Source organism: Castanea sativa, chromosome 10, assembly GCF_040712315.1.
Source record: "Castanea sativa cultivar Marrone di Chiusa Pesio chromosome 10, ASM4071231v1".
Lineage (NCBI taxonomy): Eukaryota > Viridiplantae > Streptophyta > Magnoliopsida > Fagales > Fagaceae > Castanea > Castanea sativa.
Window position 1 is genome coordinate 15,407,724 of NC_134022.1, and position 16,149 is coordinate 15,423,872.

A 16,149-nucleotide genomic window follows, 5' to 3' on the forward strand; every position below is an offset into this window, starting at 1 on the left:
AACCCGGATGGAAGTAGCTCTTCAGCTGCTACACTTCCTGGTAATTTTCTGCAGTGATGGTCTTCTCTTTAAGGCATGAATGTATGGCTTAAATGTTGTGACTAACAACTTGTTGGTTCCCTATTTGGAATGGCCGAGACAGGGGATTTCAATTCAAGGAGGTAAGATTGTAAGAAAAATTAATCCCAAAATAAGTTCAAACTATTAATCTAAGTATATAAAGTGTGTTTGGCATTAGCTTATTTCGTTTTTTGCTGATTTTTTTTTTTTTTTTTTTGGTGATAAAGTATGCTTGTACTTTGAAAATATAAGAAAAGATAAAAACTAAAAGCTAACAAAAAAGCCAGTCCAAACGGTAAAGTGGAAAAATAAATAAATGCAAAGTGTAGCAATATACCTAGAAGTTGTATATTGCTTTCACTCCCTTTTTTTTTTGAGAAAAACACACACACATATATAGGGGAAGGGGATGAGATAAAGGAAAAAATATGGGAAATTAAACTTTTTTTTTTCTAACGATTTAAAATTTAAGCTTATGGGAAAAACTCAAAGTTTGAAACTGTGAAAGAGTCTATATATTAAAGGGTAAAAGATTAGTGAGGGGATTGAGTAGGGGTGGTAATTCGTGTTCGCGTGTCGGGTTCGTGTCGTGTCAAGTCATGAGTATTCGACTACATAGGTCAACACTAACCCGACATGTTTATTAAACGGATCAAGATTCCTCAACCCTAACACGACCCATTTATTAAACGGGTCAGTCGTGTCGACCTGTTTATCAGATTTTATCAAAATGAAAAATAAAAATTAATGAAAAAACAAACAAATAAATATTTTTAATATAAAATTCAAAACTAACGAGTAACTGCATCACAAATAATCATTCAAAATTAAAGCATATCCCAATATCACAAATAATCAATCACAATATGTCAAAGAAAATAAATCACAACAACTAATAAGTTTATATACCTAGAGTTTGAAGGGTATATTGGTAAAATATCATTTAATTAAACGGGTCAGACGGATCAAACGGGTTTTATGTGTTCAACACTAACCCAACCCATTTATTAAACGGGTTAGCCGTGTCAACCCGAATATGACATGAACCCGTTAAGCCTCAACCCATGACCTGCTAATTTCGTGTCGTGTCGTGTCGTGTCGGGTTCGCGGGTCGTGTCAAATTTTGTCACCCCTAGGATTGAGACAATACGAATATAGTGTAGTGGGAAAATAAGACAAATAATTTTTTTTATATAAATTATTTTAAATTTATTTGATTACTTTGAGTTTAAATGCCATGAGAAAGATGAATATTGTGGGAGGCCAAAAATACTAGTTCCACTGGGCCTGGTTCGAGGAGTTTTTAGGCCCAATTCTCGACCCACTTAACTCAAGCGTGCCTAAACAAATCATCAGAAAGGCTCGAGGCCAAAGAACGATCAATCAAAGGAAAGCTATTGGACGAGGACCCCATAAGGAAAACAAGATGGGGATCACGTAGGGGAGGGGTATACAATCTGAAGAGTCTCATGGAAACCAATTTTAATAAGGATGGGAGGAAACTTCTCAGAGAAGCATCCATCACCTTCACATTGAATACTCTATACCAACCATGTCAACTGCATTAATGGCTTATTGACACCTGAACAGTGTCCAAACAACCTGTAACTAGCTCAACAAGGCCATAAAAGGAAGGATGAGACAGGTATCTTATGAAGTGATCAGCAGCCCTCCACGTGTAGGGTCAGGATCAAAACAAGAACACTATAAAAGAGGAATGATCCCCAATGAATAGGGATTGAATTCTTAACATGAGAGAGAAAGAGAGAGAGAAAATACTTATCTTTGTAATCTATCAAGTGTAAGAGGCTCCTCAGCCATTCCAAGGAAAATAAATCAAGCATATTATCTTTATGAAATTAGTTTAAACTTAATTAAAATACATTTTCTTTATCTTTAATCAAAACCTACTTTTTAGAAGTCCAAGTTTTGGTCAAAAAACTCATCTCTACAAATTAATTGTAGTGGGCCTTGATCCAAGCCCAATCATCTTTTGGGCCTCAAATTTCCGCCCCACACAAATATAATTTAAACTTAATAAATGTTGTAATATGAGAAAAATAAGTTTTAATTGTTATAACTTGTAAGAAACCATAATTTTCATAGATTTACCAATCTAATATTTATACTAATTCAAGAGATTTTGGGTGATTACACTGATAAAAGAGAGCTTGGGGGAGGCCCCCTGTCTCTGGCTCTCCACCCATTCCTATATGAGGCTCAAGAATGGTCATTTTTGTTCATGGAAGATATTATCAAAGGTAAAAACTCTCTCATATTCTATGACAATGGACATTGTGGGCATTCAGGTGGTGAGCAACTGAGCATTGTGTATTAGTTTCTGTAGCATTAGCAGTAAGGTTGCTAAATTGACTAAAATGTCAATTTAGCAACCAATTCCCTTAAAACAGCTTCTATAGCAAAGAAGCTAAAGAGAAAAGTATTTGAGTTTCAGCTTCAGTGGGCTGCCATCTATAGCAGCCCACTGTAGCTCAAAACTCAAAACAAACAATAATATTTTAATGTAGTGTTAAAAAAAAAGTATTTTAATGTATTGATGATTGTAGTTGTTGTTTATTGTGTTAAATATATTATGTTATTGTGTTGTTTATAGAATATTATTTTAATGTGTTGAATGTTAATATAAAACCTTTATTGCAAAGTGTATTATAAAGTGGGTTGTTAAAATAGATAAAATAGTGTTTTGAGTTGCTAAAAAAACTAAATTTTTTAGATGCTTTACTGTGAATGCTTTATCTACCCTTGAATCCATTTTAGAGCTCAGAATCTAGTCCATACTAGAGCTCTGGATGTGTAGGGAATACAAAGGCTTTGGCAGAACAACCTTATCAATCCACATAACTTGTCATAAGCGTGATTTGGTATTACCTGTAAACTCAACTTGATGTTAATATTTAAAGCAAAATGTAAGTTAGGTGTGGAGTACAAAGTATTTAATCTATAAATCTAGCTAGACTCAATTTAAGATGATAGATTTATACCTTCAAGTCCTTTGTACTACACATCTCATCTATAAATCTAGCCCATTCTATTTTGGACATCTTTTTGTTCTACTTGGGGACCCTAACCCATCTCATCCATCCCTTCTTGGGTTCTTTGTGAGGATTCTGATGGGCAGGTTTCCCCTTTGTTGTCTTTGCCCCCATTTGGGCTTCCTGTTCAATAATATTTTACTTACCAAAAAAAAAAAAACAGTCCTTCGTACTACACACGTAACACACCTAAACTTTACATTCTAACATCTGATCTACCATAAATAAATCACAGATCCATTAACAACAAATATACATTGAAGAATAGTAACAATCAATGCGAATCAACTGGTTTTATTTCATAACTAACAAAACCGTCCTTTTACAACATTAACCAGTTTTTATCTGTAATGTTTCTACAAGGTTTGGTAAAAAATTCTTCAATATGAATGGCATTTTCCTCGTGTGTTCCTTTCTAGAAGACTAGGTTGGCACATTCATTTAACCAAATATTGATTTATTAACCTAGTAGTAGCCATAGCAGATAATTTTGACCTGTTCTCTATAGGCGAAAGATAGTACACCCATTCAAATCACACCAAACAATGCACCAAATCGAGTCCAAACAACGAATCCTCCACCCAATCTGGCCTCATTATATTCCGACTTCCTCGTTCATAATCACAATGGTTTTGTGGTAGATTATACATTTAACCAAATAAATTACAAATTTTAATAATAGAATACTAAGCTTAAGCTCCTCGCATGTGCTATGACTATGAGTGTGCTCAAACTCTAGAGCCTATCTCAGGTTCTCTTTGTGTTTTCCTCTAAGAACAATATTAACAAAAAAAAGTGAAGCTTGCAAATTGCAATAAGGTGTGAGGAAAATCGCAAAAAAGAAAAAAGAAAACTAAGAATAAGAAAAAATTTGAATCATACATAACCAAAAAAAAAAAAACCCACTTGTAGTGGAAGTCGTTACACACCAAGAGAGAGAGCGTGTAACTTTTTATGAAAATGATGTGTGATGAGGATATTTTAGTTTAATAAAGCTATCTAAAAGGCAGAAGGTAAGGGAGAAGGACGACCTCTACAGGGTTGTCGGCTTCACAAAAAATGATGGAGGATCTTAATCAGCCAACAGCACCTTCAAAACATGGCGCCACCAAAGGCGGTGGATCGCGCCCACATATCGACAGGAGAAATTGGAGCGATGGTGGGCCATAAGACCGACGGGTCCTACGTAGCCATGCGTGGTCTCCACGCATGCTCATATATGGAAATATCTTGCACATCATGTACCTAGATCTTATCACATCCACTTGTTTTTCTCATATGGAAAGGCATCTTGAAATTACGGAAACCATAACACCAAATACCCTCCACAAGGAAAGAGTCCTACTTCTAAGGGATCTTGATTCACTATTCATCACTATATAAGCATAAGACTTCCTCTTTCCTCAAGTACGCAGAAAATCCTTAGCTCTCTCACTATAGAGTTCTTAGAGATTTCTCATTTACTAACTTGACTTTTGGAGGGTTCTTGATCAGTACCATACCGGTGTCTTCTGTTTGGTCTATTTGTTCTTATTCCACAGGTATCCATTAAAGCGATTTAGGAGCCTACAACTCACTGATGATTTCAGCTTATCATCAATATGTGACCTCATTTTAAAGAATTTTAATTATCTTTTCTTATTTGATCAACCTTTTTTTTTTTTTTTTTTTCTGGTTCTCATTTCTTTTCTTTTCTTTTCTTTCTTTTTTTAAGGACTAATGTTAATTATGTGTTAAAGAATATTTTAGAAAATTGAGTAAACCCTGAAAAATATATAACTCATATGATTAAAATGCACAAAATTTATATAACAATGAAATTAAAACAACGAAGGGAGTATTTTTAATAAGAAATTTAAATCTAGCTAAGAAGAGTTTATATAAATAAGTAAAATCTATAAAGAAGTTCTTAATCTAGTCAAAGACAATGATACTAGTTTTTTAAATATAAAATAAAATAAATTAAATTAAATTAATGACTAATTAAGAGTGCATGTAAATGCATAGAAACAATATGATGAAACTTAGTACCCGTTTGGATACAACTGATTAAAGCCAGCGTCTGCGTTTTGGCTTTTTTTTTTTTTTTTTTCTTTTGTTGAGAAAAGCGTTTTACGTGGGATTATGTTTTTCCAGTAACTGTTCACGAGACTCACAAGTACTTTATTAAAAAAAAAAATTTAACTGGTCCTACAATACTATTCACACATTTAAAAATTATTTTACTACAATGTTTTCAGTTTTCAGCAAAATAAGCGGTATCCAAACAGACCCTTAAACAAAACACAAGTCTACCTATAATCTTAGGATATATTTATTTTTATAATTTTTTATAACTATTGTGGAGACACGATTTTCAGACCAAGCCAAAAATGTAAGGGATCTTAGCCCTGTGAACCCAGTACAATAAATTTGTAGAGAGTGAGTCAAAGAGCTAGGCTTTAGTGCCTGAATAACAGTTAATATGGTTTTGGATGATGAGCCAATAAGAATTGAACCCGGTTTGTGCGAGAAAGTTTGTCCTCGGCACAGTCCGAGGAGCCCTGTTCTAGTATATATTGGATGACAATGGTTACAGGAGTTATTAAGATTGCTATAGTGCTTTCTCTTTTCCTTTTTTCATCCTCTTCCTCCTTTGGGATCTCTACCCTTATTTATATTACATATCTCCCTTCATCCTTACCCTACACGTGGACTACATGTGGACAGTTGATGGTTTATGCTGATACTTGTTCCATCAGGCCCCTCTAAAAGTCCTCTGGGGTAGCTGTAAGGTTGCCATAATACTGTTCAGAGGTCACTTCCTCATTAATGCGGTGGTAACAGTTTTCCCTTAGATATTTTTTAGTCATTATCCCTCTTGTACGTTCATGATGCTCGTTGCTATCATTAGAACTTCCTGAAAGGTCATCCTTGATCATTAGGATCTATACCAGATTTGCGTTTAGCTTTATTCGAGGAGATAGTACTCCTCGAACTCGGACCACTTATACTTCTCGGCCAAAACCACATGCTCTCGGCCAAATCCCAAAATCCATGACCCCACAACTATATTGAAATCATTTGTGCTAATTAATATTAATAAAAATAAAAATTAAAACATTTTTATAATAATAAAAATAATTTTAGTAATAAATCAACTTGATGTTTTAGTTATTATTATTAATCACATAAGAAATTAATTATTAAAAAAACTATGAAAAATGGTAACATTACAACCTTGACAGTGAATTTTTTTTTTTTTTTTGGGAAGTCGGTGAAAAAACTTTAGGGTTGTGTTTGGTACCCGTTAACAATAGCTTTTTGCACATCTTTTATACTTTTTGCAGCTTTTTATCATTTTGATAATTTTTAGCAATTTTTTAAAATCTTTTTAATAATTTTTTGTCATTTTATTAACACAACCCATTAAAAGAAATCTTAACAAGCATGCTTGTTAACATTTTTCAAAATTTTAGGTCCGTTTAGTACGTATGTTTAAACAATAATTTTACAATTTTTTTAAAAATACATGTAAAAAAATATATTAAAAAAATAATATTATTTAAAACTTAAAAACACGTGTCTAAATTAACGTGGTAAAAATTTCTTTTATTATTAGCTTTTTGTTAAAGTGTATATAACTTTTTCAGGGTGAAAAAAACAAAAAGTCCATGATGTACACAGGTTTCTTCTCTCTGTCGTCTGTCTGTAGAGTCCGAAACACGACACCGACATATTTTCCTTTTCACAAAATTTGACCATGTATGTCATTCAATTTTCAACTAGTCAGTAGTGACACACCTTGGTACCTAAACACCACCAAAGATTTCTGATTTTCCTACAGAAAGCAAAGTTGTATTTGTTGTGAGTTGACGAAACATTATTAGGCTACATGCAAAGCATAGGGTAGGGGGGTTAGGTTCAGATCCTTGGAATCAAGAGTCTATAAACTCAGTCCTTGCTGCCTCGTGGTTAAAGAATCTGTTATCTGTATGATAGTTCAGTCTCTCATCAAAAGATTTTCTGGGAGATCCTAGATACGACCTCACTGCTCAGGACTCTGCACAGGGAGAGAGAGGTTCGGTTGCTTCTATATATATAATCTTTTTCAGTGCCGCAGCTGGGTGTGTTTATGTTCCCAAAGAAGTTTGACACCCGTGAAAATCTCTACTAAAGTCTAAAGTAATACAATGCCCCAAACTCAACACTCCCTTCCACCACGTGAGGTTTGCCAAACCTGCCATCCCTACCCTTCATGCCCATTTATAAAACAAAATAAAATAAAATAAAAGGAAATTTTAAAAGATTGAATATTCCGTATCATTATTTAAATAATAATTTTTATTATTTAAATAATATTATATATATTTTCATGTACTTTCTTCCTCACACATATTTTCACAAAATAATAACAACGTTATTAAAAATCTTTTACAAAACGGACTTTAGACTTACTATTTTGCAAATAAGGCGAGTTTTGTTCAAATGAATTACACCTCAGATTTGGTTCGGGTTCGAAGTATATCGGCCTAAACAAGTTGTAAGTAGATTGGGATAATTGAAATATGTGTTGACTGTATTTTATTACATGCATGATAATATTAATATGATCAAATTGTTTGTCTTCCTTTCAATACAAATAAAAGATTAAATGATAAAATACTCAAAAATAAATTTTAAGTAATACATAAAAATTTAGCTTTATTTACGTAATCCATAGTTCACTAATAATCTCAACATCATAAATAAACAGAAAAATATATATATACTTAATGTCGTGAACCATACTTTTTTTTATTAGGTATAACATATTATCACTATAAAATACTAAACATTGTGGACAAAAAAAAAACAATTGTGGTCATAGAAATGCTTAAGAAATAGCATTTGTAGGGACATTGGGCCCAGTAATTTACAAAGAATGGTCCAACAAAGTCTTTTGGGCTAAAAACCCAAATTCGAAGACATCAAATGATTTAGGAGTGCGTGAATGTACCTCATAAAGAAAATGTCAGGCAAGAGGTGATAAACGAGTGACCAATAATGTCCGAGGAATAGATTTGTCCTCGGATAATTAAGCCGAGGTCATAGGAAGAGAGGTTTAATGTCCCCGGGCTATGTTATAAGAAATCCTATGACTACGGGAAGGCGCGGCACACGTGGAGGACAATAGAAAGAGCGGTGGAATATCTAAGGTAAAGCTGCTACCACCGCCCACCCATTAAAAGCTCTGTAATTGATATACTGACTATATTAATGGAAAGATTGGACCTGAGCATGAGGTTCGAAACTTGGTCCCTGACCCCTGCGGACTTCGGGGAAAAATTGATGGGACAAGTATCCAAAGTCAGCGTTACAACCATGAGGTGGAAGATGATAAAGAGAAGAAGAGAAAGTATAAATAAAGGAAAAGACCTTCGGAAGAGAGGAGGCTTTTTCTTTTGATAAGAAAGACAATAGTATATGATAATCTGACGATCTATAATTGTAATCAACTTTAGGAAGCAATATTATAAACTATCCTCGGATTGTGTCCGAGGAAGAGCTTTCATTCATACTCTTACAATAACTCTTTATTTCGTGCCATTGGGCCTGGAGCCCGTTTCTTTTCTTTGTTATTTAAACCATTCTTGAAATCTAGATTACAAGCCCACTCTCTACAAATTAATTGTAAAAAGGCCTTTCAAGCCATTTTCCTTTCGGTTGTAGATTGGGAATTTGAATTGTGTCCTTACAATTGGCGCCATCTGTGGGAATTTAGTCTTTAAGGAAGTTTAGAACATCATGGTGGGCTCAGGACCACAACGCAGTGCGGAGTCCGTAGGTTCCCAACATGAGGATCACTCCTTGCATCCTGATCACGGAGAGAACCGGGAAGGTAGTGTGCATACTACGCACACTATCAGAAGTACGAGTCATTCACAAGGAGAAAACAGAGTTCCTCACGAGAGGAATACCAAGGCCATGCAGAAGGAGATTGACTGCCTAAAAAGAAAGTTACGTCACGAGAGGCAAAGGCGAACTCCTTCGGTCTCCGACCCCTCTTCGGAGGGATCCGAAGATGACAATTATAGGCAGAGGTCCAGGACTCCCCCGGGTGAATCTTTTTCTTCCGAGGAGGACAACCTGCATGGGAGGAATGGCAAAGACTACTCCTCTAAAGGCTTAGGAAATGATGCAATGGGTAGGGCGTTGCACCAAATCTCCAAGTCACCCTTCACGCGCAGGTTGGAAGAAGGGAGGTTACCTCGGTGCTTCACACAACCAACCTTCACTATTTACAATGGCCGGACGGATCCCGTGGAGCACGTGAGCCATTTCAGCCAAAGAATGGCAGTACATTCCAAGAATGAGACCTTGATATGCAAGATCTTTCCCTCTAGCTTGAGGCCCATGGCCATGAGATGGTTTGATGGCTTGAGGGCAGGCTCTATTAGTTCTTTCAAAGAGCTTACTAGAGCATTTGGTTCTCGCTTCATCACGTGCAGTAGAGTTCCTCGGCCATTGGATTCATTATTATCCATGGCCATGAGGGATGGGGAAACCCTGAGAACGTATTCGGATAGGTATTGGGAGATGATCAATGAAATTGACGGAGACTTTGATGATGTGGCGATAAGGACCTTCAAGGTCGGCCTATCGACGGAGCATGACTTAAGGAAGTCTTTGACGAAGAAACCTGTCAGAAGCGTGCGCTAGCTCATGGATCGCATCGACGAGTACAAAAGGGTTGAGGAAGATCAGCAGCAGGGGAAGGGTAAGGCGAAGGTTATCCCACAGGAAAGGAGAGATTTCAAGTCTGACAGATACAACAACAATAGGCCTGCAAGAGATTTTTCCAAACAAGCTGGTCATATGCCCCCACAGGTGGTCAACACCGTTTTCAAAGAACCAGTTCAACAGCTGTTGGAGAAAATTAGGCATGAGTCTTTCTTCAAATGGCCAAATAAGATGGCAGGGGACCCTTTGAGACGCAACCAAAATCTCCATTTCCATTATCACCAAGAAAGGGGTCACACCACCGAGGATTGTCGCACTCTGTGGAATCATTTGGAGCAGTTGGTTAAGGAGGGAAAGCTAAAGTAATTCCTGTATCGGGCTAATTGGCAAGGAAACCAATCAGGAGTGGCAAACCACGGTGGCCCTTCGTCAAGGCCTCCTCTAGGTACAATCAATGTAATTTTCACAGCACCTGGAAGGATTGGTTCAGCTCCTTTTAGGGTGATGTCAGTGGCTCGGACTTTGGCCGAAGAATCAAGGGATCAGCCGAAGAGAATTAAGGCGAATATCCTACCAGTTTTGGGTTTCTCGGGGGAGAAAAAAGTTGGGACTATCCAGTCACATGATGATGCCTTGGTTGTAACCTTAAGAATAGGGGACTATGATGTGAAGAGGGTGATGGTCGATCAAGCCAGTGATGCAGATATCATGTACCCTGACCTGTTTAGAGGTTTGAAATTGAAGCTTGAAGATCTTACAGTGTATGACTCACCCTTGATAAGCTTCGAAGGAAAGGTTGTCGTTCCAAAAGGACAAATTAGACTGCCTGTCCAATCAGGCCCAGAGGTGGTAAACGTAGATTTCATCGTGGTGGATGCTTATTCTCCCTATACGGTTATTGTGGCAAGACCTTGGCTGCATGTGTTGGGCGCTGTTTCCTCAACCTTGCATGTCAAGGTTAAATTTCATTCTGGAGACCAGGTGGTGGAGCTACTTGGGAGTTAGTCTGTGGCTTGACAGTGTGTCATGGCTGCAATTCTGCGTTAACCTGAGCCGGAGTCCTCGGTCTCGGTTGACGAAGAGACATAGCAATCAAAGTCTTTTGCCGCAGCCAAGGTAGATGAACCTGCATGTGAAGAATTGGAGAAGATTTTCATAGACGACGACCCTGAGAAGTTCTTTCAGGTAGGGGTTCAATTGCCACAGGAGGAGAAGGCAGAGCTGATTTTGTTTTTGAGGAAAAATATGGATGTATTTGCATGGAATGCTTATGAGGCCCCTGGGGTTGATCCGAGTTTCATTTGTCATCATTTAAAAGTCAATCCAGCTGTGGTACTGAGGAGGCAACCACCTCGACGGTCCTTCAAAGAGCATTCCGAGGCTGTAAAAGAGGAAGTGCTGAAACTCAAGAAGGCGGGTGCTATCAAAGAAGTTTTTTATCCTGAATGGTTAGCCCATACGGTAGTGGTGAAGAAGAAGAATGGGAAATGGAGAGTTTGTGTGGACTTCATAGATTTAAACAAAGCTTGCCCGAAGGACTCTTTCCCAATGCCTCGGATTGATCAATTGGTGGACGCTACTGTTGGACATCCTCAGATGAGTTTTCTTGACGTTTTTCAAGGTTACCACCAAATACCTTTAGCTGCGGAGGACCAGGAGAAGACTGCATTTGTCACTCCCACAGGAAATTACCATTATAAGGTAATGCCCTTTGGTTTAAAAAACGCAGGGACTACCTATCAAAGGATGATGACGAGAATGTTTGAGACACAGCAACTATTGAGGTATATGTGGATGATATGGTGGTAAAGAGTAAAACAGTTTCTACGCATTTAGAAGATCTGAGCAACACTTTTCAAACGCTAAGAGAGTATAAACTGCGACTCAATGCCTCTAAATGTTCTTTTGGTGTGGGATTGGGCAAGTTTCTAGGCTATATGGTAACTTACCGGGGAATTGAGGTGAATCCTGCTCAGGTTAAGGCCATTAACAACTTACACCCACCTCGGAATCCTAAAGAAGTGCAGAGACTAACAGGTATGACCGCTGCCCTCAACCGATTTATATCTCGGTCCGCGGATAGATGCAGACCTTTCTTTCAGTTGTTGAATAAATGGAAGGGTTTTGAATGGACCGAGGAGTGTACGGTGGCTTTTCAACAGCTTAAAGAGTATCTCTCACAACCGCCCATTATGTCTCGACCAGAAATTGATGAAGTTCTGTTTGCATATATTGCAGTAGCTAACCATGCAGTTAGTTTGGTTCTTATCCGAGATGATAATAATATCCAGAGGCCAGTTTATTATGTAAGCAAGTCTCTGCATGAGGCCGAGGTGAGTTATTTGCCACTGGAGAAAGCTATCTTGGCGGTAGTGTATGCTACATGAAGGCTTCCTCATTACTTCCAATCCCATACGGTTGTTATCCTTACACAACTCCCTCTTAAATCTATACTTCGGAGTGCGGATTATATGGGAAGAATTGCCAAATGGGGCACTGTCCTAGGAGCTTTCGACATCAAATATATGCCTCACACCTCTATAAAGGGGCAAGTCATCGCGGATCTTGTGGCAGAATTTACTAAGCCCTCATTAGAAGGATATAGTGAAGGATCAGGCGTGGGTAAAAAATCAGTAGGCATGATTTCATAGAAAGAGCCTCCGTTATGGAAAGTACACGTTGATGGAGCAGCAAATCAGAAAGGATTTGGTGTAAGGCTAGTTTTGGTATCCCCGGAGGGAATTACTTTTGAGAAATCTTTGAGATTGGGGTTCTCGGCCACCAACAACGAAGCAGAATATGAGGCCGTCCTCGCAGGGATGAACATGGTTCATAAAATGGAAGGGAAGACGGTACAAATGTTCTCGGATTCACTATTGGTGGTAGGCCAAGAAGAAGGGAAGCTAGAAGCAAGAGATTCAAGAATGCAAGGATACCTAACCCAGGTCAGGTGTATGCAATCTAAATTTGAGTCTTTTTCTTTATTACATGTATCCAGATGTAAAGCCTACCGCGGGTTATCCTTGTTGAAGATCTGTTGGAACCCGCTGAGACGAATGGTAACGCCACTCGAATTCTTCAAATTAAGACAGGGCCTAGTTGGATGGATCAAATAGTAACATTTCTCAAAGATGACATCCTGCCTAGAGAAAAATCTGAAGCAGATAAAATTCGCAAGAAAGCAACTCAGTTCTGGTTATCCGAGGACCAGAAATTATACAAACGCTCTTTTTCGGGACCATATTTGTTATGTATGCACCCCGAGGCGACGGAGTTACGTTTGGAAGAGTTGCATGAAGGGATTTGTGGAAGTCACACTGGGGGAAGGTCTTTAGCTCATAGAGCCCTTATGCAGAGGGAGGCGCAGGATTATGCGAAGAAGTGTGACCAATGTCAAAGATTCGCTCCAAATATACATCAACCAGGAGGTGTCCTTAATTCTCTATCTAGCCCTTGGCCTTTTGCTCAATGGGGCTTGGACATTGTTGGACCTTTCCCAAAAGCAATAGGAAACAGGCGATGGCTCCTCGTCGGAACGGATTATTTCACCAAATGGGTTGAAGGTGAGCCATTATCAAATATCAGAGACATGGAAGCAAAAAAGTTTGTATGGAAAAACATCGTTATCAGGTTTGGCATCCCTCATACTCTTATTTCAGATAATGGTCTACAATTTGATAGCAAAGCCTTTAGGAAATACTGTTGTGATCTGGGCATCACGAATAGATATTCCACTCCAGCTTACCCTCAAGGGAATGGCCAAGCCGAGGCCGTCAATAAAATGATAGTTAATGGACTCAAAAAAAGGTTGGGTGACGCTAAGGGAAGATGGGTGGAAGAACTGCCACATGTCTTGTGGACATATTGAACTACCCCACGAAGATCCACATGAGAAACACCCTTCTCCATGACTTATGGAGCCGAGGCAGTAATACCCCTAGAAACTGGGTTCCCAACCCTAAAGAAAAGCTCCTTCGTTCCAGATAACAATGATAATCTATTGAGAAGAAATTTAGACTTAGTTGAGGAACGATGAGAGAATGCCATGGTTCAACTAGCTTATTATCAACATAAGCTCAAGCAGGGGTATGATTCTCATGTAAAACTGCGACCTCTTACACCTGGGGACTTGGTATTGAGGAAAATTTTGGGCACAACAAAGAACCCAGCATGGGAAAAACTGGGGCCCAACTGAGAAGAACCTTATCGTATTACTTCAATCGCAGGAATAGGGGCTTACAATCTTGAGGATTTGGACAAACGTGTTGTACAACATCCTTAGAATGTAAATAACCTACGAAGGTACTATTATTAAATGAAAGGCACTTCGGCCATTTTTGTTAAAACTGTATTGCGTTCATTGTCTTTGTTCATCTAAGTATCAAACTGAAACTTGGTGTGCCTGGATCCTTGGACCACATACCTCGTCTAAATTGATATTTTTTACCAAGTGTTAAATAGAACCTTAGTTATGTCTGGTCTTCGGATCATCTATTTTGGGAAAATTAACATTTCAATTGTTTCATCTAAGTATCAAACTGAAATTTGGTATGCCTAGATCCTTGGACCACATACCTCGTCTAAATTGATATTTTTTACTAAGTGTTAAACAGAACCTTAGTTATGTCTGGTCCTCGGATCATCTACTTTGGGAAAATTAACATTTCAATTGTTTCATCTAAGTATCAAACTGAAACTTGGTATGCCTGGATCCTCGGACCACATACCTCGTCTAAATTGATATTTTTTACCAAGTGTTAAACAGAACTTTAGTTATGTCTGGTCCTCGGATCATCTACTTTGGGAAAATTAACATTTCAATTGTTTCATCTAAGTATCAAACTGAAGCTTGGTATGCCTGGATCCTCGAACCACATACCTCGTCTAAATTGATAATTTTTACCAAGTGTTAAACAAAACCTTAGTTATGTCTGGTCCTCGGATCATCTACTTTGGGGAAATTAACATTCCTTTTCTTTTTATTAAAGTATCAAAGCTTGGTATGCCTAGATCATTAGACCATATGCCTTATTTAAAGTATTTAACATAGTTTACTAGAGGATTTTTTGACCCTTAGACGTGCCCCATCTAAATGAAAATTCAACTGCTTAAAGTCTCCCTGAGATAGTAATAAATGGATAAGAAATCCATGAGCATCACGCATCTCCTGGCATATTGAACCTGCCTATGGTATCAAGTTCGATCCAGGTTGTGGCTTTGACTTTAGTAAATTAACAAGGGTAAAAGGATTACTGTTCTAAATATATAGCAAAACAAATATGAAGTGATATGATCAAAACAAAACAAAGGCAAAGGGCATCAAACAAAGAAAGTATAATTAGCACTTACATTAGATTCAAAGAGTACTTTTGTAAATACAAAGAACTTGCGAAATTACACTTAGCAGAAAATAAAGAAAAGACCAAAACTAAGGAAGAGCAGTCACTGCTTCAACTTTATCTTCAGAGGGCCTTTAGGGTCTTGAGGAGGTGGAAGTTGCACCGAAGACTCATCGGCAATTCCTTTGCCTTTGGGATCATCCTTCAAAGTTATCGAATTCGCTTGATCACCCAACTCATCCTTGGAAGATTCATGAAGGTCACCTGAAGGCTGTATGTCTTCTAGTGCCTTTTCTAGTATTGGATCAACTTGCTTGGGAAGATCTTCAGAAAGAGCTAAGTCTTCAGCCAGTTCACTTCTCTTATCCTCAGATGATACCTGGGCAGCATCATCGTCAGCTTGAGGAACGTCAGAGGCTCGAATTGCTGGAGGATAGTAGACACTCTCTGCTTTCCAAAGAGTAGAAGAGGCATCAACCACAGCTTGGGAAAGTGCCTCGTTCCACACTTGGAGGCAGTAATGTCTACATACCTGCCTTGAAGGTTTCCGTGACCTCCTTCACACCGATCTCGTAACCTTCTTGTTCAGCTCGGTCCTTTGAATTCTCGGCCTCTTCTTTTGCCTTTTCAGCTTTTTCCTTTCTTGAAGGGCTTTCTCCCTGCCCTTGATGGCTTCCTCCTTGACCCTCTCAGACTCCTTTAGATCTTTTTTGAGATCCTCAATAAGCTTTCGTGCTGCAGCGAGGTTCTCATCGGCTTGTCGGAGCATCAGTCGTTGGTCCTCGGCCTGTTTAGTGGTTGTTTTGAGATCAGCCTCTAAACCTGACCTCTCACTCTCTGCCTTAACCAACTTGGTTGAGACCTCCTGCAACTTCTTCTTCTGCAGGTCCGAGATCCTTTGGGCGGTTTTGCGCCTTGATTCCTCGGCCCTCAGAGATTTGTACGAGCTGATGGCAATCTCTTCTGCCCTATGGGCAGATTGAACAGCCTGTGAA